This window comes from Haliotis rubra, unplaced genomic scaffold (genome assembly GCF_003918875.1).
Source record: "Haliotis rubra isolate DU_JTF1 unplaced genomic scaffold, ASM391887v1 Scf1314, whole genome shotgun sequence".
Taxonomy (NCBI): Eukaryota; Metazoa; Mollusca; class Gastropoda; order Lepetellida; family Haliotidae; genus Haliotis; species Haliotis rubra.
Genome location: NW_025765242.1, coordinates 86,682 through 114,384, shown reverse-complemented (window position 1 = coordinate 114,384; position 27,703 = coordinate 86,682). Strand labels below are relative to the sequence as shown.

Here is a 27,703-nt window from a genome sequence, read left to right as displayed (position 1 = left end):
TACATCTATGCGCAAATTCAGAATGTTGCTGTCAGTAGATCTGACCTCAGTTAGTTGACACGCTCATCGACAATGTCAATCCTGAATATGACTTGAAGCCTGTCTGCAGTCAGAGTATATAAGTATGTCATTAATGTCATTACTAGTATTCCTTTGACTCCTTAACCATCACCTCATCACAGATGGAAATGTTTGATAATAACTTCAGTCAAATTTAAACACTTTATCATGATCTATTGATTGCCTAGAATATACCTTTGCTAGAAATGAAGGGCCCATAGTTCGTTATGACGAGGAAGAATCTGGAATTTTAACCGACGATGATGGTGTCAGGCGCGCAAAATGTGAATAGGGCATTTGCGATCGAAATCCTCATGGAAGTGTCTCTAGGAATCTTGAAGTCTTTGAACCACTGTTAGACTTTAAAATAGCCCCATGAAGTGAAAAGCATCATTATAGTGAATACAATGACTGTCTAGAAGGCGTGTATGCATACTTGTATATCATTGATGCTCATTTCTTCAGTTTCGTGGGCATTTCTTGAACACTTTCAGGGAAATTGGACTTCAATGTTGGTTTTGGACCTTTGAAAAGATGCAGTCTCTTTAGTCAATATTTTAACTAAACATGGCCTCGTCGTCCCTATTGACTGTCTGCATGTGAGATAAAATTACTTTTGTTTGATTTAATTTTCGAACCATTTGACCCTTTTAGCTCCTGGTGGAGAAAGATGTTTTAAACAGCTGAAGTGATGGCTGGAACCTGTGGTGCAAAATAAGCCCATCTATCCCAAACACCTGGTGTCATCACAAATTAATAGCTGTTGCTAAACACATGCTTATGGTACAATGGCATGTACTCTTTGCAGATATCTCAAGTGATTATGGAAAGGGTTTCTCGCCTATGTTTGTCAGGACGACCATTGAATCCTCTTCTCTTTCCGAATCAATATCACAGGCATATGCCTCCATATCATTGTTCATTAAAACTCCTTATCCATCAGAATAACATATGACACATGGCTAATCGCAACTGAGTAAATAACTTAATTCTTCGATGTCTAACTTGCCTAACGGTTCATGTCTACTCTGACTATACCATCGCTGTATGGATGATTTATACTCATTTAAAACACGACATTGGACATTTCGTCAATACGGATAATAACCAGCCAAGATGCATCAGTTAATTAACTTTTCCCATTTTCATCTGGCCTTAGACTAATCTTACGTTTTGTCGACGTGAGTTGTTCAGGTATTAGAGACCTGAGTAAAGGTTGATAACTGCATACGTCCCTCATTGATTCTATCTATTCATGGTTACACTGCACACGTTGTACAGCGTGCAGCTTGCATTATCAGAATGTCATAACATGTCTGGATATCAGACTGTAAGTAAAGACGTGTTGTCTGTATCATTAATTACATCTGTTCATATTTACCACCTCCAACGTAAGTACATGAAGCTAATTATTCAATAGTAGGTGCAATCGGAATAGTTAGGAAACATCAATAGCCATATCTGACGAGATGCTGAAGACTTTAACGACTTTATCACTGTAAACACTACACAAAGCAAAGTGTGTCCAATTAACCCTCAACGGAATGTAAGGACCCGTGAAGATCCGGGGTAGAATAGATCTTCAGCAACCCATGTGCTTGCCATAAAAAGGCGACTATCTTGTCGTAAGAGTCGACTAACGGGATCGGGTGGTCAGTTTCGCTGACTTGGTTGACACATGTCATCGGTTCCCAATTGCGCAGATCGATGCTCATGCTGTTGATCACTGGATTGTCTGGTCCAGACTCGATTATTTACAGACCGCCGCCATATAGCTGGAATATTGCTGAGTGCGGCGTAAAACTAAACTCACTCACTCACTCACTCAACGGAATGTAACAGATCAGTAGGATCATCATATTCCCATCTCTGTCACAGGAAATGTACCAAAGACTATGGACAAAACCGGATCAATTACACACATGTAACAGAATGTATTCTTGCGCGTGCAAAAAAACTATGTAGAACGTCAGTGCAAACGAATACTCAGTCTTAACTATCCTCAGAAACATATTCTGTTTGCTGTAAAGGAAGCAATAGCTTTGAAACTTATATGAAAGGATCATTAAAAATCAGAGATGACACCAGGTGAAAAGAATAAGCGAAAAGAATAAGCATGTGCTGCCCCACCGGTAGCACCCGATACAAAACAGTATATGTCAAAATCCATGTTATTTGTTTGTTTATATAAATTTGTATAGCGCCAATATCCAGATCACCTGCTCAAAGTCGCTTTGTTTTTCTCTCGATCATTGGATGTCAGTCTCAAACAGCACAATGTATTATCAATCTCAACTCCCTGGGGATCATACAACTCTTGCAGCCACTAGGCGCATCCAATTTCATGTGGATTTCCCATCCTTAGGAGGTACCCATTCACAGCTGGGTGGATTGGGACACGTAGCCACAGTATTTTGTCCAAGTTTACTGCACGTTGCTGTACCCGCAACTAGGTGTTTGCACGTATTCATGTGGCCACCATCTTGTCATATACCAACGGATTCGTGGGTTCTTTTAAGTGCACAGGGTTGTGTACTGTACACTAGGGGTTGTGACAACACTGAGAGAGTCTGCACACAAAGTTGACTCCAAGGTTTTTACTTTTACACCCGGTCACAGGTGGGCTCGATCCCGTCACCTCAAGCTCGCTGGATCACTAGCCTGGCGCCTTAGCCAGCTCGCCCACCACGCCCCATTTCCTCTTCTACTCACCTTTTCTGTAGTTCAAAAGTCAGAGTGAAGTCTAGAGGTTTAAATATTCCATCTGGCTGGAGCTTTGATCAATCTATTTGTTTCTAACAAAAGGATATATCATCGGAGTCCATATACGCCACATAAACAAATATAATCTGTAACATAAATCAACAAATAGTTTTCTTTGACTTTTTCACCACTCATCGCAAACTCATCTTTCCATTTTACGTTATGAAGTAGATACATGATATGGTTGTCATTGCCTTTCCATTAACGGAATAGACGTCTGTGTAGGCGTATTGGGAGCGTCTATCGAGGAAAGGCAAGGCACTCCCTGGGCCAAATCTCTATGTAGTTATTGCTTCAAATGTGTTTACACTGGTCACACCACAAAATCTGCCATCTAGGGGAAAAGAGATTTGTTCAATATAGCAGTTGGAGTGAGTGAGTTTATTTTTACACCGCTTTTAGCAATATTCCAGCAATATCACCGCGGGGGAGACCAGAAATGGGCTTCACACTTTGTACCCATGTCTTCGGTGTGACCAGCGAACGTGACTACCCCACCGCCCCTCAACATAGCACTCGTAGCAGGATGGATTTACGTCAGTCTCAAATGTTGTTCAATTACTTGCTCAAATATTGTTCAATTACTCACTCAAATGTTGTTCAATTACACGCTCAAATGTTGTTCAGTTACTCGCTCAAATGTTGTTCCTCAATCGGGTAGTTACTGGTTGCCTGATGACAGACAAAAACATCAGATTTTGGCACTAGCCACCGATTACGTCAAGGCCCCCATTGAAAACGAGAACCGTAACATTCAACACACATCATATCAACCTTGTGATAGCTAAGGCAATTTCTGCATAGAACAATTCGTTTGAGGTTGTTGATCGAAATGGACGTCTTTCAGACAGAAATAACGTTGCCTACAACTGGTTAAATTGTTTTGCATAAGTCACAGATAAGTTCATGGGCATGGACATCCATGAGGTTAACGTCTTCCTGCTGGGAAATTCATTTGTCTACTAAAGTCACAGTTAATCTGTGTTTGAAATACTAACTGAACGCTACATTGCTACTTGTTACTCCCAATATTGTCTTTATTTAATAGAAGCTATTAACTGACAGGCGAGCTATGCTTTAGAGAGACGGAATTTGCAATGAAGGGTGTCGTTTTCAGCCATGGCAGTGACCACTGATCCTGGCTTCCCAAAACTAAATTTGTGCATACAATGATGCAACAATTCGTTTCACGTCGCTGATCTAACTTGTCGTCTTTCAGACAGAACTGACACTGCACGACAACTGGTTACGTTATTCCGTACTTCTCGCAATTACGGCCATTGCCATTGACATCCCTTAGAGGAATACCACCCAACATGAAAATTCATCTGGCTCCTGATGTCAGAGTTAATCTATGATTGGAACACCATGTAAACGTTCCAATAGCCGCTTGTTATTCTTCATGTTTGTCTTGTGGTTCCCTGTAGAGGAAGTATTAGAACACGATGACCTGTGGGTTTCAGGCGACATACAGTCGCAGTGCACGGTGTGGTTCCTCAGCCATAATAGAAACTCGCAGTTCTGTTTTTAGAATCCTAAATTTGACCCCACTTTAATTATCCTCTTGATTTATGTTTTATACTGAACCTTTATGATTTTCGTCATTTGTTCAACACGGTCCAACACACCCACGAACTTGATGCATGGCAGTCCATATTCGCCTCAAAACATTGACATGCGTTAGAGAAGTTAATATAGACCCTTCCAGAATCAACCTTGTTTCAGCTGTGTAAACATATTTTACGAACAAGCTTGCAGACACAGTGTCACGACCAATCGTCCAAACCTAAACCATTTTTTTTGTTCTGACAATGATATTTCTCTTGCGTATTGACTGTCAGAAAAGTTCTTGAATCATGATGTGCCATGTATTCACGAAAGTTCCAAGTGTAAGTCAAAATGTTGAACCTTGAGGTCACATTGGTTGAGTCAATACTGCACCTGTAACGGCCATATTGGTTTGGAAACTACGCAAGCTACCTCCTACTTTAATGTGAATGCTGGTCAGCTATCGGTTAGCAGCCAATGAACATTTTCTGTTTTTATGGTGATCTCCAGACTACTCATCATAGGTTCTCAACTTGAACTGGGTAACTATCTACTTCTAGACATCGTAACGTTGATAACTGCAGATGGATGTCATGGGTCGCTTGTTCGTCTTGTTATACGATACAACTTTCCACGAAAATTCATAAATCCATGTATCAAAGTCTCATGATGTACACTTTTTGGATATTGGGTGAATGTGATAATCGAGTAAATGTATAGGTACATGTGATTTCTAAGCATGGCAACGACGGTGAATGAGAGATAGCCGCATGTGTGAACTGTACGTTAGTATGTGAAGGTGCTGTGGCGTGTGTGGGTTAGTGGCGGCATGTAAGGTTGGCGTGGTGTTGGTTTGAGTTTAGGCGTGGTTTTGGCATGTGATGAGGCATAGAGACAGCTCACTCATCATTCCACAGATCATATATGATGTGTCAGGACATTGTTAATATGCTTGTAGATATTATCTGACCGCCTCCGTGGTGTAGTGGTTAGAGCGTCCGCCCGGAGAGCATTCTGCCTAAGATAATTATTTGAAAGATGGAGTGTCATGTCCTTGATGTGAATACATGTAGCTGATCGAGGGTGATTTACGCATGTTCTCATGTTCATTCATCGCCACATTGCACGTTAAACTTTCAACACAAAACTCTTCCTGTCAAAATGAGGAGAATCTACGGAAATTGCATTAGATCGAACCGAGATAACATGCTTCTAGCCTATCATTCTTACAGAAATTGTGAAACCCAGAAACCGCTCTATGTAAGTCATTGTAACTTCCGACAATCTAACCTTGCGTTAAATCGATTGCATCAATCTGTGCCAATGGCCATTCTTTTACACTTACACTACCCAAACATCGGCATCAGTAGGGATTCATTCTCTTTTTATGGTGGCACAATTTGCTAAATTACATGTGTAAAAATTGTTCTCTGGGTTTATTTCCAATATTTGTCTTCATTTAACTGACTGGAATTGTTGTCGGGTTTCCTTGACCTCGTGTACAGCTGTTGAAGGTCAGAACAATCTGCGAGACCACCATCTGGTTCAATACATGTACAGTTCATGTACTATCAGAAAATGGATGCATGGACCTCGTGCAATTCACCTGCATAAGGTTTGCAGATGGTTCCCCTAAGCTAGTGGAGAAATTCATCTTCGATGTAACCGTATATATATATATATATACACACACACACACACACACACACACACACATACATACATACATACATACATAACATATAGTGAGTGCTTTAAGTGAGTCTTAACTTTTGATGGGTAGTATATTATAAAATGACAAGCATACTGTTTTGATTTAGTGTATGAAATGTTGATTTATAACATTTTAGTTGCAGTCTTTAAAATCGCATAAAACCCATTTCTACCATTCACATTTCAAGAGATATTGCAACCTGTAACAAGTAGCATTTCGAAAGTGTTTTGCTTTGTTTGTTGTCAGGATCGCTGATTTGGGGACACATGTCATCGTATCCCAATTGCGTACATCGATGCTCATGTTGTTGCCCACTGGTTTGTCTTGTCCAGACTCGATTATTTACAGACTGCCGCGATAAAGCTTGAATATTACTGAGTGCGGCGTAAACCTATACTCACTCACTCACTCACTCAGTCCCCTACACAGTGTACGAAATAGCCACTGGCCCGCTAGCCCGTGGCTAGTAAAAATCAAGTCGGGCCAGTAAATCTACAGTCACTGGCCGGTTTAGCTAGTGAATTTTCATGAGATCATTTTGTAAACATATCACTCTCTTCGACTTGTTAAGTTATAATATACTTTTAAATCATGCAATATTATGACCTGATAAAAATGTTCATCATATTAGCAGCTTAATGATGAAACCCGTGTCTGCATTCAAATTTCGGGCTAGTGAATTATTTTGTGGGCTAGTAACTTTCACGCAGAGCTAGCCCTACATTCTAGCAAAATTTGGAAACTATTTCGCACACTGCCCCTACAATAAGCAGCCATACGTGCATGACTCTCTCCGAAGGTCACCCATCAGCCACTTCCGTGACTTAACCTGCAACACATTGGAGCTCATTATCATGGCTTAAAGTGTTCTGTATCTACGGTAAATAGCCAGTTAATGACCATTCGTTTTAAATGGATTTATAGCAGTAATGCCGAATCCGCTCCCTCACACCATCTCACTTCCGGGTTCAAGCAGTGCCTCAGAGCTAAGTGCACTACACTGGTCAGTAATTCTAAATAAAGACACTCTGAAATTCAAGCTATTAACTTAATACCATGGCCTGTAGAAAATATATTCTTGACAGATAAGATAGAGCCAGTCTGTGTTGGCTTTGACATGTGCCCTTGATACTGTCCTCTAAATTGGTAATCCTCGTATTGTCCATTTCATGAATGACTTCACTTCCGACTGATAGTTTACCCAGACGTGGTCGAACTAGTGAAGTTTCCTACTTTTCTATATTACGTGAATATAACTACACCAGAGGTACTATATTACTTCTGATAATGAGGTGCTATTCTTTCGCGAGGTTTTTTTTCATGTGGAGTAATTAAGTCAGTTGACCTAAGGGGACAGACAGCAAATATTCATGATGAACATGAGAATGTCTCTCTTATCCACTCGCTGTAACCATCCATCGGCAAGATAGATTAAATAAAATAATCCACTCACATGTCTAATCCACTTAAGTTGATGCTTTTCTCCGTGATCATAACAGAGTTCTAGTGAAAGAAGGATACAATGTGCGATTTCAATTATATATACACATAAATATTAATTAAGCACCACCTGAATTCAAGGGCATTTTTGTAATTTCTTTTAGAAATGGCAAGAAGTTGACTTTCTGAAAATACACCATGGCAACGGCAAGTTACTGGCATTAATAACATCGGCGTTGACTTGAACATTAGCCACACGATTGTTATTCGACTTGTGAGGAAGCGCATGGCCACTCGTGATATTATAAGTTGTTAACTGGTCCCTCGGGGCCCATGGGTTGATGTACCCTCGTTGTTTGTTTATGTTCCCTGAGCCCAAAGGTTTATCTTACCGAACACCTTAATGTTAATTTTGAATTGTTTGAAGCACGGGTACAAATCTTTTTGTAGCCATCGCTAGATTTTGTTGACAAGAAAAACAGATTTAGAGTTATCTCCCGTCCATCGATTTGCATTCACAAAACATAGGTAATTTCCGTACATCATAGGCGATTCAATGTTATTCGAGATAAAGAATTACTACCAGGAAGTACCAAATGAGTTCCGATTGACAACGGGATACATTGAAATGTTACTCGCTTGTAAGCGGGGTACATTGAAAATAATAGAAAAGCGCTCAGCCAATCAGAAAGCGACATTTATGTGTGAGGTAAGATAAAAAGTATTGTCCAAGACATGGAAGACCGAGAAAGACCAATGACCTAATTCGTCTGGCAAGACCTCGGAGTCAAAGCCACAGGCATGGCGAAGACGGTAGTAGAAGCACCAACAATGTCGTTGAAGATATGCCGTTTGTGCCAAGGAAGGGAATCCACTGACATGGTCTTGGACAGTCTCTGTACATTCTTTGCAAACAGGAAGCCTTCTGTTTCACATTGAAGACCAGCTGACTTCATCCGACCGATCCACCACTAATTACCTTGTCACGCCTCAAATGAAGAGTGTTACATTTGCCCACTCCAAATGTCATGCCAATATCATTAGAAAAGGACTCGACAAAGTTATCAAAACCTATTTCACAACCATAAGAAACCCCTGCTAAAACCAGAGTCGAATGTATAATTCCCACTGTATTATGAGCATGTGTTTATGAATCACTATCAAAATAATGATGATACTTCCACCATAAACATACGCAAAGACTGGTCAATCGTTCACCTAAAACACTCGGGAATGTATGGTACAAGTCAAACTGGGGAATTGAAGTGAACATCCGAAACCGATGCGATTGCTAAAAATGTTAATGCTTCATTGTCTATTCTTTGCTGAAAATTCACCAAATGATTACCATCATCAACTAGGTCATAATCTTTTGCCACTTGATGAGTCGTAATAAATAATACATATTGAAAATTGCAATGAAATTGTCAGAAGCATTTCTGTTCTTCACCTAAAGTACGTTCACAAATTTCCGACACAACTAAAAACTACCACATTTCTTAAGCTTGACGCCTTGAGATATCTGCAAGTGAAGTTACAAAGCGACAGCACTCATATTTATCTGTTGAATACTTGCCTTTATCATTATCTACACAAGCGATATGAAGTGATATCAAATACATTATATTATATTATTATTCCACACAGCAGAATGCTTTGGCTTTCTCGATAACCTAAAAGGTGCCAATATTCTGACGATTGTTCCTTTCAGTGCATCGCAAGAGTCATACATTATCAGTTATCGATGTCAATAATATTTTGGTGACAACATTTAATGATTGCTCTTTTCACAATTACTGATTTATAAACGAGTCACGACTCTCGTGATGTTTTTCTTCTGACAGCAACAATTCTGTCTAGACATGTAGATCACTGAACTATGTATTTCGTATACAAGTGCGGCGTTTATGAGATATGTAAGACAGTTTCGACTTAATGGGTTTCATTTTCTAAAGGAGTGTCTACAACAACACTGTATTGTGTAGAAGATGGTCGATTTTACCTTAAAGTGAGAGGGGTTTGTTTCACAGAACTTTGAACATTTTTTTCTGTTCTAAAGAGTGGTGTCACGTTTCATGGACGTTCTCAATTCATGAGAAATTATGCACGTCCCGGACGTGTACAGCCTTGAGATGTTGTTTTATTATGTAATTTTGTTTGTTGTTTAACGCCGCACTCAGCAATATTCCAGCTGCCTGATAGTGGTCTGTAGTGAGTGAGTTTAGTTTTACGACGCACTTAGCAATATGCCAGCTGCCTGATAGTGGTCTGTAGTGAGTGAGTTCAGTTTTACGCCGCACTCAGCAATATTCCAGCTGCCTGATAGTGGTCTGTAGTGAGTGAGTTTAGTTTTACGACGCACTTAGCAATATGCCAGCTGCCTGATAGTGGTCTGTAGTGAGTGAGTTTAGTTTTACGACGCACTTAGCAATATGCCACCTGCCTGATAGTGGTCTGTAGTGAGTGAGTTTAGTTTTACGACGCACTCAGCAATATGCCACCTGCCTGATAGTGCTGTAGTGAGTGAGTTTAGTTTTACGACGCATCTAGCAATATGCCAGCTGCCTGATAGTGGTCTGTAGTGAGTGAGTTTAGTTTTACGACGCACTCAGCAATATGCCAGCTGCCTGATAGTGGTCTGTAGTGAGTGAGTTTAGTTTTACGACGCACTCAGCAATATTCCAGCTATATGGCGACGGTTGGTCTGTAATCGAGTCTGGACCAGACAATCCAGTGATTGACGTAATGAGTATCGTTCTACGCAATTGGGATACGATGACATGTGTCAACCAAGTCAGCGAACCACCCGACCCCGTGATTCGCCTCCTACGACAAGCTGAAGTCCAATTCTAACCCAGAACTTCATAGCGGACAAGCGTAACAGAAAATCAGAAAGATCTTGGATTCCAATCCCGATCATAGGTTCTTGGGGCGCTTAAGGGACGCAACTGTGCACAGCAAATTGCGGAATCTGTAACAACTGGACCACTAGTGACCCCTGACTTATGAGTCACTGTATAATTGCAATGCTTTCTGTTAAAATACAGGACTTTAATTAATATGGTATTTTGACATTCCAGGCTCTGTCGTTTTAGGGGGCGGTGGGGTAGCCTAGTGGTTAAAGCGTTCGCTCGTCACGCCACTAACTTGATAGTCGCCGTGGACCAATGTGTGATGTCACAAAATAGGAGTAAACATTGAAAAGCGTGAATTTATTTACAGCATGGATGCCCCAAACACGAACCAAATACACAATATATCCAGGATTTACATTGCGCCACCGCACCTCTGTTAAGCAGGCAATCCTGTTTCTACGGCTGAAAAAGTTAGATCCAAATTACATTCGAGTTCCTTATCACTTGATATATTCGTACCTCAATCAAGGGCAGTGGGGTAGCCTTGTACGATAAGTATGTAAAGCGTCCATCCGTCACGATGAAGGTCCGAGTTCGAATCCCTATGTGTGAAATCCATTTCTGGTTATATTACTGGGAAAACGCCAAGAAACCAATCTGACTTACGCAAACCTGAATCTGATGGCATACTTCGTGGTCATTTTACTTCTTCCTACATGGTTTGCCACCCCAGACTTATAAATGTATTGGGTTCACTCACTCTCACTCTCACACACACACACGCACGCACGCTCGCTCTCACTCACTCACTCACTCACAAACAAAACCACACACACACACACACAAACAAAACCACACACATACAAACGTACTTGCACACGCATGCACGCACGCATACGCTCATTTACGCGCAACCCCATAATAGTTGGAAAGTCTTTATTACTCCAGTTTCAAATATGAGCCCCAAGGGTTCTTTTATATTTATTTCGGCAAGATAATTTAACCACTTGTTTCAGTCAAATATTTTCATTTCAGAGAATTGATCTCAGACGCATCCCTACGATGCAACCATATTTTAGCATCAAGATTTCCAAACATGGTACCACGACAAAAAAGTTCCGTCTGAGTGTACAATGTATCGTATTTTAATCATATAATGGATAGTGTTATCGATGCAATAACGATATCGGATAAATATGCAAATGAGGTGGCCTAGGGAAACTAATTTCAAGTCCCATAAATCAGTGCGATGCCTCCTTTCTAGGTAAACTGTTGACTTACTTTCCAAATATACGATAGGGATTTTCCAGTGTCTGGCCCAAACAAGTGATTGTATGATAAACTGCGCTGTTCAACCATCAACGTGATGGATCGGATGTTCATGTGGTTATACTAGTTTCCAGACAACTTGACAAATCCACATGTCAAACACAACTAACCAACGCTGTCTGGAATACTGTATAAATATGATAATCGAGTATATACGTTGATAGTGGTAGCACCATTCGTGTTGAAAACTGGAAGTGGCTGTCATGAATCTCTTGTTTATATTGGTTTTAGGGCGCCATGATCGTTGAACCAAATTGATAGTTCTATCATTCTACTGTAAATTACACTGTATGTACATATGGGCATACATATATCATGTGTCTTTTCAGTGAGAGTGAGTGAGTCGGATTTTAAGCCGCCTTTAGCAATATTCACGCTATATCACAACGGGAACACCAGAAATGACTTCATACATTGCATCCGTGTGGGAAATCGAACCCGGACCTTCAGGACCGGACAAGCGAAAGCTCAAACGACTGGACTTCCCCACCGACCCTGTGAGACGATAAACATCAAGCCGAGTTGTTCACAATCTAGCCTTGCTTCAAGGCTGTACTGAATGCTAAGCCCATGGATGTATTGTAATTCTCTCCTTTAAAGAGGCAAGTCTAGATAAGCGGACAGGACGCCAGTCTGGTATTTATATTTTTATAGAAATTTTAATTTAAACAATTACTTATAACCTTAGAGACTTTGCAAGTCTATTCACAACCACGCAGCATACGTACAGTATGTGAACAACATTTGGCGACATGTGCCTGTGTTGCTGCGGTTGTGCGTAGGCGTGGTCAGAGACACATGTATTGGCATAGTAGCGTAATTCGGTTACGATTAAATGTATAAGTTAAATCCTTATCTTCTCTCACAGTCGGCGCACTGACATAAAGTATATATTCTGAAAGGCAAAAGAAACGTCGTAATATTAGAAATGACATGTGAGTATCAATGGAACATTTGAACCTATTTTTTTTAAATAATACGCCACTGAAATGCAGTACCGACTTTCATCAGAGAAGATAACCCCTCTCCATTGTCCCCCACGACAGTTTTGCCGCTGTTGTGTCCACTTGGATACGTTCCCGGCGGTGACGTTGGGTGAATATGGGTCTCCTGGCAGGACATCGACAAAACAGGTTCCTGGCTTGGAGACGTCGCCGAATGGTAGGTCACTGACTGGTCGCTGGTGGTTTCCTATGGTCACCAAAGCTGTTTCTCTGGCCCTTGCGAATAGGTCTTGCACGTGTTGATGGACGATATGACGGTCCTGGCGACGTGTTGTTACACGGGGTTGACCACTACGTGGACGGTCATCAGTGCTGGTGGTGGCGTTGTATCGCATTCCAAGACGTTCTATCGTTCGTACGCTGCAACTGAAGTCATTAGCAATGACTCGAGCATGTTAACCAGCGTGCAGACGTCCAATAGCTTGTTGTGGTTGATCTCACGTTAACCTAGTCATAGCTGCTGTGTTCAGAAAACAAGTGAACGATTGCCATTCAAGCCGGCAATTTATGCCTGAATGCATTTATGATGCACGTGCATCTCGATTTCAATGTTGTGTTTGTGGAAACTTTTCCCTCTCCAAAAAACAAAAATATTTCTAACTTCAATCTCAAAACAATACTTTATTGGGCAATGCAGGCTATACGACCACGATTCATGTTTCCTCAAACTTGACTTCTGGTGTATATTTAAAAAAATAGGTTCAAATACTCCATTGATACTCAAATGTCATTTCTAATATTACGACGTTTCTTTTGCCTTTCAGTATATTATCAGAGAACCGAGGTTCACTGCTTTACCTGTCCGCCATTTGTTAACTCTGCCTGCCATTTGTCTAGTCTGATTGACTCCCCATATTCATTTATAGATTAGAAAAGCATCAATGTCAATCAAGTTGTTTTCATTCATGTTCATTCACCTGATACTGGAGAATACCCAGTGCATGTATTTCCCAAACAGTATGCAGCTTGTTACATTCTAACGTCAGCTACTGGTGCCCTACTTCTGTTCATGTAGCCTATCATCATGTATAAAACTGTCGGCTTGTACAAGCGTTGAGGGCCGGCCGGAGAGGCAGAGACTCACGGAACTCGAGATACTCTGGCCTGGGATCCCGGTTACTCTCTTGGCGTCGATGCCAATCATTGTCCGTTAAATAGGGCCCGTAAGTCTCGCGGGCGCTACTTCCGGTACCAGATTTCCGGTGACAAGCGTTTATTCAAAAAACATTTCTGGTTCCAAATTGCGCGACCGCCAAATATGATATACTAGACCGGACAAAGTGTACAACCATGCATGGCTGTCACAGCTGTTGACAGTCGTAATAGTTGACTAATTTGGGGATGGTTGGAATCGAAAGGGTATGAAACGTTGTTGGTCACCGGAAGAACTAAACAACATAAGGTCGTGACCTACTTACAGGTCATATACAAGCCCGGCATATGGTAAGACGTGTCCCCTGTTCGATCCCGTATGGCTGATCTGTAACCGTTATACGTAAGTCCTGCCTTAACTATACCAGGCTACCTTACTAGGTTAAGTACGAATTTATTGTAGTGTAGGCGTGGATCATTCACTTTACAGTCTTCAAAAGCTACACAGGAAAAATGGAAAGATTCAGTTAAGAGTAATTTGAAATTTTATCTCTGCTGTAATTCGTACCTGAATACCTTTGGGTATGTTTTCCATTGTTTATCGCCGTAAGTCGAACATGGAAATCCTGTCATATAAGGTTTATTTACATCGTAAGACCAAAAGTTGTTCCACTCCTACTTTTACCCAAACCACACTAAATTCGTCAAAGTGAAAAGCCATATTGGTTCCGCCCCTGCTCTTCGAAGGTTACTCCTGAGACAGATTGGTTTTGAGGTAGAGCTCATACCACGAATATAATCACTTTATCGCAGGAACAGAAATGCTGATGTCATGGCTTGCAGTTATTACACTGTTTATTGAGTATTTTTTTCGGATTTTCTCAATTTGATTTTCAAGCCACGAAGCTTGTTGGAATTTCCACACAAAACTCCTCGAATCCGAAGTATCCGGATTCTGCTCGTGATTGCCTGTAAGCTCATATTTGTAGAAATAGCATGGAAATCGTACCCGAACGTGCTTTTCGTCTCACACCTAAAAAAAATAGAATGTAAATCCCAGAATCTGCTGTATCAAAGTCACCGTAACCTCCGACAGTCTAACCTTTTACCTAAAATCTATTAAGCAATCTGTTCCAAAGCCCATTCTTTTCACATTCACAATATCAAAACATCCCCATCAATAAGTCTTCCTTTTCTTGTACAGTGACACAATTTGTTAAATTGAACAGGTTAAGTTGTTTATTGATTCTATCTCAAATGTAACCTCTTTTCAAAGTTCGAAATGTCAGTTGGCGGTAAACAGTCGTGTCCAGCTGCTGCAGGATTGAGTGTTCTTCACAGCATATTTCTGTATCGCTTCGATAGAATAGCTGTTATTGTGTTATGACAACTAATTGTTTGGTAATTTTTCGATTAAATGAAAATGAATCAACCAAATCACGGCGCATAACCGCCCGAGTCAATAAGTTGCTTCTTTCGGTGAGATTTCATTGCTGGGGATTCAATCTCACGTGGAATATATGCCGTAATAATAGAACTACCTGTTGAGGTTTTCTGAAACTTAAACATTAATACATAAATAAAAACTTTAAACACTTTAAAAACTCAGACATGTCGATCTCTGTCGAAACTACGTTTTCTCTATTACGAATTTCTCACATGTAGTTCATCTTCTTAATGCACAGGGTGGTGGGGTAGCCTAGTGGTTAAAGCTTTAGCACGTCACGCCAAAGACCCGGTTCGATTCCCCACATGGGTACAATGTGTGGAGCCCATTTCTGGTGTCCTCCGCCGTGATATTGCTGAAATATTGCTAAAAGCGGCGTAAAACTAAACTCACTCACTCTTAATGCACAAAAACTATCTGTTGATACGAGGTAAACTCAAAGGGTAACCCCCCAAAACGGTTCGTACGGAAATAAACTCTGAATTTAGGAAATAACCATACAAGATCAATGAATAATCAAAATAAAATATTGAAAGACACAGTTTAATGGTTACGATTAAACAGGCAATAGAATGGGTAAAATAAGTGGCTGCATCGAATAAGTTGTAGGACCGAAAATATAAATTAGCCACAAGAAGAAACTATACATATAGAAAATCCAGACTGCATGTAGATTTACATGGAATCTGTACATTGCTGTTATGTTTTCAAAACGTTTGGAAAGATTTTTCCAACAATGCATGGTTTCATTTTGTAGCTGGTATATATCAGAGCACTCACAAAGGTCCATATTTTCACTTTCGAGTGTCTTGAAAGAACTGTCCCTTTTCTTTTAGAAACTGTGGTTGTGAAAACATGGCAGGTAACTCAAACTTCCAGTTACTGTCTGGCCACTTTATATATTAACCGGCGTTTTGAAAATTTGCCGTCATCGACAATCGCCACACATACATTGACTACATTCTCCGCTGCCAGATAACAGTGTGCCGTCAAGGCATATCGGATTCCTCAAAGTATACTCTATGAATTTGTAGATAGTATGTGTGAGTATCCAAGTTGTTTATGGAGCCGCATCTCGAAAGGAGAGCGCTAGGTCAAACATTGGTTAAAACAAGAGCAAACAGAAGAAAAAGAACTTGACATTTATCGTTTTATTATAACAACTAATGTCCCAGATGGGTTATGAACCAAACTATGTGGCTAATATTTTCCTGTTCATAGTCAAATAAAGACGAACCTAAGAAAAAGTAATGTTCCGGGTATAGTAAGGAGGGCCACGTCTGACATTGGAGTCAAGCATTGCTGTCAAGCATTGTTGTCCGACGTTAATGTTGAGTAATCAGATCTTCGCTTCATCAGACATTGGTGTTCAGCTGATAGAAAACACATGAAGACGCTCCAGTAAAACAAAACGACAAAGTATAACAAAACCCTTTTGCCTTAATTAAACGGCAAATCTACATATATGAACATTATCGGTCCTATGAGAAGACTTCTTATTTGGAGATGACCTCATTTTGAGTATGGCCATGGCTCAGCATTCATCATTTGCTTAAGTGTGTGAATGAGTTTATAGTTCCTCCACTTTTAACAAAATTCCGGCAATTTCACGTCGGTGACTCCAGAAATGGGCTTCACACATTGTACCCATGTGGGGAATCGAAACCTGGTCTTCGACGTGACGAGCGAACGTTTTAACCACTATGCTACCCCATCGCCGCTCATTTGCCTAAATGGCCTTGGAATCGTTCAAAGGATTTCGTAATATGATTTTGATCACAGAAAACATTTTGTCGCTCTTGCTAACATGTCATTTGAGATGAGTCAAAGACTTATCCCGCTTTCAAATATTAGAGAAATATGTTCTGAAAAAATAGAGATTCGTCCATTTTGGTACATTTATGATTAAATCTTCGTGTTTCTGGTTTGGCACACAGTCTGATCCCTATTTTAGTATTTATTCACTTTTTTCACATACATTTCAGATTTGATGGGCTAAAAACGACTGTTATAATACCTCTCTTTATCCTTGAGCTTCTAACATATACTGGGGCGGTGGGGTAGCCTAATGGTTAAAGCGTTGGCTCGTCACGCCGAAGACCCGGGTTCGAATCCCCACATGGGCACAATGTGTGAAGCCCATTTCTGGTGTCCCCCGCCGTGATGTTGCTGGAATATTGCTAAAAGCGGCGTAAAACCAAACTCAGTCAGTCAGTCAGTCTAACATATACTGTTACAGAGTATATTTATATGTAAACCAAATACCAAATTTTGGTTACTCCATTGACGTCAGGCTTCTGTTTACATTTATGATAAATAGCCAATTAATGACCACTCGTCTGTAATGGGTCCCGTTATAGTCATGCTACATCCATTCCCTTAAAAATCCTCCACTTCCGGATGCATATAAGCGAAGGTACTGTCTCGGATCTGAATTAACTAAATTGACCATTAATTCTACATAAACGGCCTACTGGAATCAGCCAGTTCGCGAATGAGGTAATTAAGAACGATTCGGCCACTAAGTCTTTCCTTGTCGAGAAAATAGATGAGTAATACTCGATGGAAGGGGTTACAATCCATTTCCAATAATTATTGTACTTCCTTGACATAGAGCACCACGAAGGGGCAGATGATAGCCCTTGCAGTTTGTCTTGTTTACTGTGGTAATGTCCACACCCCAGTTCAACGGAGGCCATGTATGCATTCCATGCATGTAACCTGTAACATGTTCTCGGCATACGATTGGTTGAACTAGTACGCATACAGCGGAATTGTGATCATGATTTTCGACAATTTTGGACGAGACATGAACTTTTGTTCGGTATTTGTTTTTGTGTTTTCATTTGTTTCACTTATTTCTCATAATAAAAACAGTTTTAAAACAGACAAAATACAAATGATAAGGATGGTACAGAGAATTCTTACTTCATCATTGTTTCGTTGCTCGGAAGAAGCAACGGGAGACAGTTCGGGGACCAGTTCACTTCTTAAGCTTTCACGCCATGTTACATGCAAGGGGATGATCCTTGCTTCATTGATGGGAGCATTCATTTACTGATTGCGTTACAATCGTCTTATAGTACTGTACCACTTTCTTGAAGTTGAATTTTGTTATATATGATACATTTAACTAAGTTCAAATTTGTTTCTCCTTGAGGGAATGTTATACTGTAAGTATTCGACGTGTCCACTATTTTGCTACTCGGGCTAAAACAAAATGTTCATGATTCCACATGGGAAATCGTTCAGAATTAAAATTGTGTACACGTGTATTTTTATCAATATAATCTACTTTCACATCCATGCATTTGCAAAAGCTTTGTTATCTCTGTCCAAAAGAAATCTTGCTCCATTCAAAAAGGCAATTACCTCGACTTTGGATGTAAAAACTCCATTCAGGTGAAATTGAGTTTAGATTGAAAAAAAGTTTGTGCTTGGTAAGGATTGAAAGGGGCATGGAGTAGAGGTTCAAAGTTTCTCTCAACTGCCGTACGTAGTTCTACGTTTCACATTTTAAATCTTAACACAAGAAATTTTATATGTATGTAGAATAACAGTGATATTGTTTCTCGAATTTATTTATTATTTGTAACTCCAGGGGTATTAAAATTTGATGACTTTATGTTGGGGATGATAACGGAGAATTAACATTTAAGATAATATTTTTGGTCAACTGAAGGTTCATGCGATATACAGTGTGTGTGTGTGTGTGTGTGTGTGTGTGTGTGTGTGTGTGTGTGTGTGTGTGTGTGTGTGTGTGTGTGTGTGTGTGTGTAGGACATGACATAGGTATTGTTTGTCAGCACTAAGGCTACCCTTTTCAGAACCTTTACGACTTGGGAAAATCAAATCATCACGACTTTTGCATTTCATTGGCAAATAACCATGGAAAGATGAAAGTATATATTCTGCAAAAACGAAACACAAATCTGCTTTTGTATACTATCAATAGATGAAAATAAATGTCAATGTCACTGACCGAGGTTCATCATGGCACACAGGAAACAACTGAATGTCAAGTGATGTCAGCTGTTCTCAGCTGCCCCTATAAGAGTGGGTTAGATAGCTGTTTTGTGTGTGTTGGTGATGATTTGGTGCCTGGCCCTGAGAGTGTGGGTTCGAATCCCGGTTTGGACTCAACCTAACAAAAGTACAATAAGCTGTACTTTACTGAAAAAAGTAATCCCAAATATAACATATGTTACATGCAAAGATTTGATGAAAGGTACTCTTCACATCTGGGATTAGAGAGCGATTATATATATCGATGAACACCAGCATGATATGTGACTTTCTAGCAAATGCGGGTAAAAAGATAGCTTCAAATTGTAATTTGATAGACTTTCCATTGCCTGTATGAACCATCGGCAGTCTGGTTTCGGAGAGGATGTATGGCTTGTCTTTTAACTTGTCTGTCGGAGAGATAAAGCCAAAGAGGCCTTATCTTCCTGATCGACCAAGTTTAACATTTGTCATCCCCCAAGGAAGATCCAAGATAAATTGAACTCAGCATCTCAACTTCCGAATCCTTCAGACCTGCTAGAGCAAATGTTCATAGTTCAATTTAAACTTTTGAAATATGCCAAAGTTCAAAACTTAAGTCGTACGAAAAATCGGAGAAGACAAAGGGAATAGTGATTGTTTTAACAATATGTCAGTTTTATACTCCATTTTAACTTGATTTCGGAGAAAAGCCCGACGGGATGCAGATCAGGTTTTTCTACACCAAACTATCAAATCACTCCAGATACACAAATATGGCAGAAATGTGTATTTTGTAAGGTATGGCAACTAAGCAGATTGACGTCATGGGTGAATGTTTTGTTACTGTATTACTTCACCACTAACACCATGAAATTTGTCAAAGTATGCACAGATTAATTGCTCCAATGGTGCGATGTTATGGGAAGAAACATATTGCTTCACTCGCCTATCAGATAACATAAATCTTACAAGTCGTTGATTCAAAACGTATTGCAACAATCTCAGAGTAAGATAGATTGTATCTTGCAGACACTCGCATAGTAATCTCAAGTTTATCATAATATCCCGACAGCGTACATCGATGTCTGTGTTGGTAATCAGATTTATCAGGGCCAAGACACGATATTGATGCCTATTTGTTTCAGCTGGGACGTTACTGACTGCGGTCTTAAATAACATGTAATAACAGTAAAGTTTACAAGAAGTTTTATGGTAGACATGTGGAGGAAATTTCAAATTTGATACATCAATGACAAAAATGATTTCCCATGCAATTCCCTTTTTTGACCATACGTTCAAGTGAACAAATGACTGGACTTTTCGCGAACACCTGGTATCATCACTATATCATACAAACAACATCATGCAGCTGTAATACTGCTGAAACAAATATCTGCTCATGATATAGTCACAATTGTACAATCGACTCTGCTTTTGGCAGATAGTTCTTTTGAATGTGGGAAGGGTTTTGTCGTTTCTATTTCCATTAAACATCCCAAACCTCATGGACTGATCATGACATGTACTAGCACTACCCCACAAGAATAACATGTGTCACCTGCTTCAAAAAGACTCTGTTTAGACAATTGTTGCACCACAAATTTTTGTAACGTGCAGATGGATCAGTGAAGCAGTATATTGCAGAGGATAAAAACGAACTTTCCTTTCATGTCGAGCAATATTCCAAAAGCTCCAGGCTTTGGTGTTTACATTCAACAACTTTTAAGCTACAATCGAACATGCTCTTTTAATCAGGATTTCATAGATTCAAGGCCACCATAGTGCTTTCAAAATGTTATATGGTCGACATGTGGAGGAAATTTCAAAAGTGACATCAGTGGCAAAAATGATGCGGAGGCTAATTCCCTATTTTGACTTCAACACGTTTCCATTTTCATGAGAAAAAATGGCAAGCTTTGGCATGTTTATGGTGGGTGCCAACGGTACATGGGGCAGGATCGCACTCCTTATCGTGAACACTAATAACTATTTTGAAAGTGATTCATGTTCCTATGTTCATGATATAGTTGGAGTGAGTGAGTTTAGTTTTACGCCGCTTTAGCAATATCCCAGCAATATCATGGCGAGGGACACCAGAAATGGGCTTCACACATTGTACCCACGTGTGGAATTGAACCTAGGTCTTTGGCGTGGTGAGCAAATGCTTTAACCACTAGGCTACCCCACCGCCCCCAGTCGGAATTGGATAAATCGACTTTGCTTTTAGCATAGATTTTTATGGATGTTAAAAGGATATTGTCGCCTTTATTGTACAAGCAGAACCGATTAAATTAATGTCAACATTTTAACCTAACACTTCTAACAACTTATACAGAAATGTGACAAAACGAATCACAGCCTTACGGCACTTAATGGAGTCAATCTATCTGGAACGACAATCTGTATAATGTACGATGTCTCAAATTACAGACGGTGATTGAGATGGAAATCTTCTGGGAATCACCTCTTGGTAATTTGAGCATCTATGCGGCTTTAAAATGACGTAATGAATAATAAGCTTTGAGGTAAGAAAAATAATGACAGTCCCGGGGGACGGTTTGCATAAATGCATGTAATTGACTGTGGATCTATTTGGTTTGAGTGACTGTTATTTGACGCGTTCAGGGAAATTGGACAGGTAGCTTGTTTTAAACCTTTGAAGAGATGCAGTTATGTCAGTTAAACTTTTGAATGAGATGGAGGCTCCCGTTTCTTTCGAAGTAGTACTCTTTGATGTTTGCATGTTGGGTTTTTATTTAAAGGGGTTTTGTACATTATATACCAATAGTTCTATCTCTGATGTAGAAGTTCGCATTGCCTGAGGACTAAATCTCCATCTTTATTATAAAAGATCAGCATTTTATGCCTGTTTACATTTTGATGTTCAAAACGTAATAATATCCTCTTACGAATCTTGTACTATACGGTGAGTGAGTGAGTTTAGTTTTATGCCGCACTCAGCAATATTCCAGCTATATGGCTACCCCACCGCCCCGTATACTACAACCCGTGAAGCTCAGGGCTAGAATTAGTCTTCAGCAACTCATGTTTGTCGTAAAAGGCGACTAACGGGATCGGGTGGTCAGGCTCGCTGACTTGGTTGTCATCGTATCCCAATTGCGCCAATCGATGCTCATGCTGTTGATTACTGGATTGTCTGGTCCAGACTCGATTATTTAAAGCCCATATAGCTGGAATATTGCAGAGTGCGTCGTTAAACAAATCAGTCAACCAGCTTGTAGAATACCACTTTTAATTTTGTATGATATTATGCCACTCGGTATGGCAAAGTAACATTGTCAAGACTCTTGTCCTTTTATTCTAATTTACCTACGTTAACTTTAATAGCTGTAAATTTCCATAACCAGACCACTTAATGCCTGGCTGATTCACATTCATTCATAACATAGAACTGCTCAAACCTCATCTCACATATCATAAATACGGATAATCACCACGGAGATACATACGATAATTAACTTTTTTCTATTTCCATCCTGGTCCCCAGACTAATGTTACATATTGTCTACGAGAGTTGTTCAGCTATGAAGAGAGCCCTATAAAGTTGATAACTGCATATGTCCCTCATTGATCCTATCTATACAAGGTTACGCTGCAGTCGTTACACGGCAAAGTAGATGTCTGACGTCCTGTCACATCAACGTGTCATTATGGTGTCTGGATACAAGACTTTTAGCAAATACGTTCTGTCTGTGTGAAGTGGAAGTCAAACTACTCAGATCTGTGAATTACTCACAAAGCTAAATACGAGAATCATTACATTGGACAATGTTGTAGACATGTATGCAACTGTCGTTAGCTTCTCATACAACACAATAATGATCTTAACAAATGGTCTCGTTATTTGGCATTTAGAAATTGATTTGTTATACAAAAAAGGCAATCTTTTTGGACCTTGTATGGTGAAGAGGAACATTTTTCATTCTTTTGGGTTTATTTACAATCCGACACAGAAGGGGCGGTGGGGTAGCCTAGTGGTTAAAGCGGTCGCTCGTCACGCCAAAGACCCAGGTTCGAATCCCCACATGGGTACAATGTGTGAAGCCCATTTCTGGTGTCCCCTGCCGTGATATTGCTGGAATTTTGCTTAAGCGGCGTAAAACTAAACTCACTCACTCACTCCGACACAGAATATAGCATTTAAAGAGAAACATCTGGGTAAATGGTAGTGTTATGAATTTTGACAGGTCTCCCAAATACATCTGTTGTGTAGAACATATCAAAGAGTTACTGCATTCGTGATCAAAGTCAAAAGACTTGATGACAAGGCAAGTGTGTCTTGAACTCAGTATAAAACGAGCAGCATAAAACCGTTAAAACGATCCTCCATTGCAAGAATACCATCATATCGCCTGAAGTGAGTGAACAGGAAATAGTTTCCGTGGATGGTAAGGCATGGCCTTGGACAAAATACGTCGAACATAGTTCGTATACACTTGAAGAAAGGTCGTCTTTTTAACAGATATGGTCATACGACTCATGTTTAAAAGTTGCATGATATCGGTGGCAACATTGGATGCCTTTGTAAAACAAGATTTGATGCATAAGTGACAATTAAAGAAGCCCGGTGTAATTTCTTATTTTGACTTGCTATATTTCTTCCCATATGTTTTCACAGGTGTCTTTCCTTTCAATGTGTTTTCATGTATGCCAGCGGTGGAGCAGGATACGTTTAACTTTTCTTCTGGTATAACTCTTGATAGTAATTCATACAATGTGATAAAATAGGAATCGCTGATATTTTTTATGTTTTCAAAATGGTTTGTCACGAGATTCAATTTTAATGACGTATTTTACTATAGTTGAACTTGTCCAAATATTCCAGTTTTATGGCGCCTGTAAATAATCAAGTCTGGCCGAACTATAACCGTTACACGCCAGTACTGCCTTAACTATACAAGACTGCCTAACTAGCATAAGTCAGAATTGAATAACAATAGTGGCATATGTGTAGGCCGGGATCACATTACAGTCTTCCAAAGCTGCACAGGCAAAAAAGGAAGATTCAATTGAGAGTAATTTGAAATTTTATTTCTGCTGTAATTCGTACCTGAAAACCGTTGGGTATTTTTTCCATTGTTTATCGCCGTAGGTTGAACATGAAAATCCTGTCATATAAGGTTTATTTACATCGTAAGACCAAAAGCTGCTTCACTCCTACTTTTACCACACCCACACTAAATTCGCCAAAGTGAAAAGCCATACTGCTTCCGCCCCGTGCCCTTCGAGGGTTACTCCTGAGACAGATTGGTTTAGAGGTAGAGCTCATGCCACGAATATAATCACTTTATCGCTGGTACAGAAATGCTGATGTCATGGCTTGCAGTTATTACACTGTTTATTGAGTTAATTTTCGGATTTTCTCAATTTGATTTTCAAGCCACGTAGCGTGTTGAAATTTCCACACAAAACTCCTCGAATCCGAAGTATCCGGATTCTGCTCGTGATTGCCTGTAAGCTCATATTTGTAGAAATAGCATGGAAATCGTACCCAAATAACGTGCTTTTCGTCTCACTGCTCACAAAAAATGGAATGTAAATCCCAGAATCTGCTGTATCAAAGTCACCGTAACCTCCGACAGTCTAACCTTTTACCTAAAATCGATTTAGCAATCTGTTCCAAAGCCCATTCTTTTCACATTCACAAAATCAAAACATCCCATCAACAAGTCTTCATTTTCTTGTACATTGACACAATTTGCAAAATTGAACGGGTTAAGTTGTTTATTGATTCTATCTCAAATGTAACCTCTTTTCAAAGTTCGAAATGTCAGTTGGCGGTAAACATTCGTGTACAGCTGATGCAAGATTGAGTGTTCTTCACAACATATTTCTGTATCGCTTCGATAGAATAGCTGTTATTGTGTTATGACAACTAATTGTTTGGTAATTTTTCGATTGAATAAAAATCATTCAATCAAAGGCATCACAGCGCATTAGTTGCTTCTTTCTTACTTCATGTTCACCCTTTTTCAGAGAGTTTCAATGGTCATTTAAACATTTAATAAACTTTCAGGACAAAAGTTATAATGCTTATAACGTTGGTATAAGCGTTAAGTAGATTTGCCATTAATTGAGGCAAACGGTTTTTGTTGTACTTCGTCTCTTTGTTTTACTTGAGCATCTTCATGACATTGTGTTTTCTATCAGCTGAACACCAGTGGCTGATGAAGCCAAGAACTGATTACCCGACGTTAACGTCGGACAACAATGCTTGACAACAACGGCAGAAGTGGTCCTTTCAATGCCCAGAAGATTACGATTCTTTTTTCTTAGGTTCGTCTGTGATTTGACTATGAACAAAAGAATATTATTCACACGATTTTGTTCGTAACCCATCTGGGATATAAGCTTGCGATAATGAAAAGATGAATGTCAAGTTCTATTTTTTTCTGTTTCCTCTTGTTTTAACCAATATTTGACCCAACGCTCTCCTTTCGAGATGCGGCTCCATACACAACTTGGGTACTCACGCATTCTATCTACAATTCATTGAATATACCAATAAAGTGACCAGATAGTAACTGGAAGTTTGAGTTACCTGTCATGTTTTGACAACTACAGGGCATTGGGGAAGTTTTTGAACGAAAAGGGACAGGTCTTTCAAGGCATTCGTCAGTCAGAAATTTGTGAGTGCTCTAATATGCTAGCAACAAAAAAAACTATTCATTGTTAAAATTCTTTCCAAATTTGAAAACACATTCAACAACAATGATCGTCACGATATGGCTGCAATATTGCCGATGTGACGTTAAATATTAACTCACTCACTCAACAACAATGAACAATTTCCATGTAAACCTTAATAGGTTGATATTTAGATCATAAGAAGACGGCAGAACAACATGTTTAGTGTTCATGACATTGACGCCACGAGTCCAAATGCAGGACAGGGGTCAAATGCCACAAAATCAAGTTACAGAGTATTTTATATGGAAACCAAATATCATATTCTGGTCACTCCTTTGACGTCAGGCTTCTGTTTACATTTATGATAAATAGCCAATTAATGACCACTCGTCTGTAATGGCTCCCATTATAGTCATGCTACATCCATTCCCTTAAAAGTCCTCCACTTCCGGATGCATACAAGCGAAGCTCATTTTAAGGTACTGTCTCGGAACTGAATGAACAAAAATGACCATTAAGTCTACATAAACGGCCTACTGGAATCAGCCAGTTCGCGAATGAGGTAATTAAGAACGATTCGGCCGCTGCTTCTTTCCTTGTTGAGAAAATAGATGAGTAATGCTCGATGGAAGGGGTTACAATCCATTTCCAATAATTATTGTACTTCCTTGACATAGAGCACCACGAAGGGGCAGGTGATAGCCCTTGCAGTTTGTCTTGTTTACTGTGGTAATGTCCACACCCCAGTTCAACGTACGCCATGTTTGCATTCCATGTAACCATGCATGTAACCTGTAACATGTTCTCGGCATACGACTGGTTGAACTAGTACGCATACAGCGGAATTGTGATCATGATTTTCGACATTTTGGGAAGAGACATTAAATCTGCCCCTGACTAATTTTGTTTGGTATTTGTTTGTTATTTGTTTCACATAAGTTTAAAATAAAAATTGTTCCAAACAGACACGAAAATGTGTTTTAAAACACAAAATGAAAAGCATGGTTCAGGGAATGCATACTTTTTCATCTTATAGTACTCTACCACCTTATTAAAGTTGATATTTGCTATATATGATACATGTAACTGAGTTCGAATTTGTTTCTTACATTTTAAGTTTTCGATTTGGTCGCGACAGCTGAGATATCGAAACACAGGGTGAAACTTAAAGTTCATGAATATTATTTTCCTCTACTATCAATGCAAACTAATTGAATATGTTGACCAACAAGATACGATGATAACGGAGAAATTGCTTATAGATACTAGTGTGGGCCCTGAGTTTACCGAATCAAGGTTCACGATATACATTGTATGTGGACTGTTTTGATCACTAAGTATATTGGAAAAGAGCGTGTCCACTAAGTCATGAGAATGTTCTGATATGACATACTTTTATTACTGACTTTCTCAAATGTAGGCCATCTTGACAACATATCTTTTTAGAACCATTACATAAGATGACATTTTGGGAAATCTAACAATCACGTCTTTTGTATTTCAATGGCAAAACATTTTTTGCTTAACAGCAAGTAAATAATGAACAGATGAAAATATATATTCTGCAAAAACGAAACGTAAACGTGTTTTTGTACACTTTATGTATTATGTACATAATCAACAGATCAGAATAAATTGTTCAAATCGGCACGTGTCATTGTCACTGACCGAGGTTAATCATGGTACACAGGAAACAATGTCGAGTGAAGGTCAGGTGTTCTCAATATCACGTTTTGCCCCTATAACAGTGGATAAAATCGCTGACTTTGTGTGCTTGTGAGTTGGTGCCTGACTCTGTGTGGATTCGAATCCC

At 39.6% G+C, this 27,703-nt stretch overlaps 1 long non-coding RNA gene across 1 annotated transcript in view; it reads left to right on the top strand.

Moving 5' to 3' along the window:
• Positions 1-27,703, top strand: part of LOC124267480 — a 73,074-nt gene that overhangs the window by 18,127 nt on the left and 27,244 nt on the right. The gene's annotated exons all lie outside the window — the stretch shown is intronic.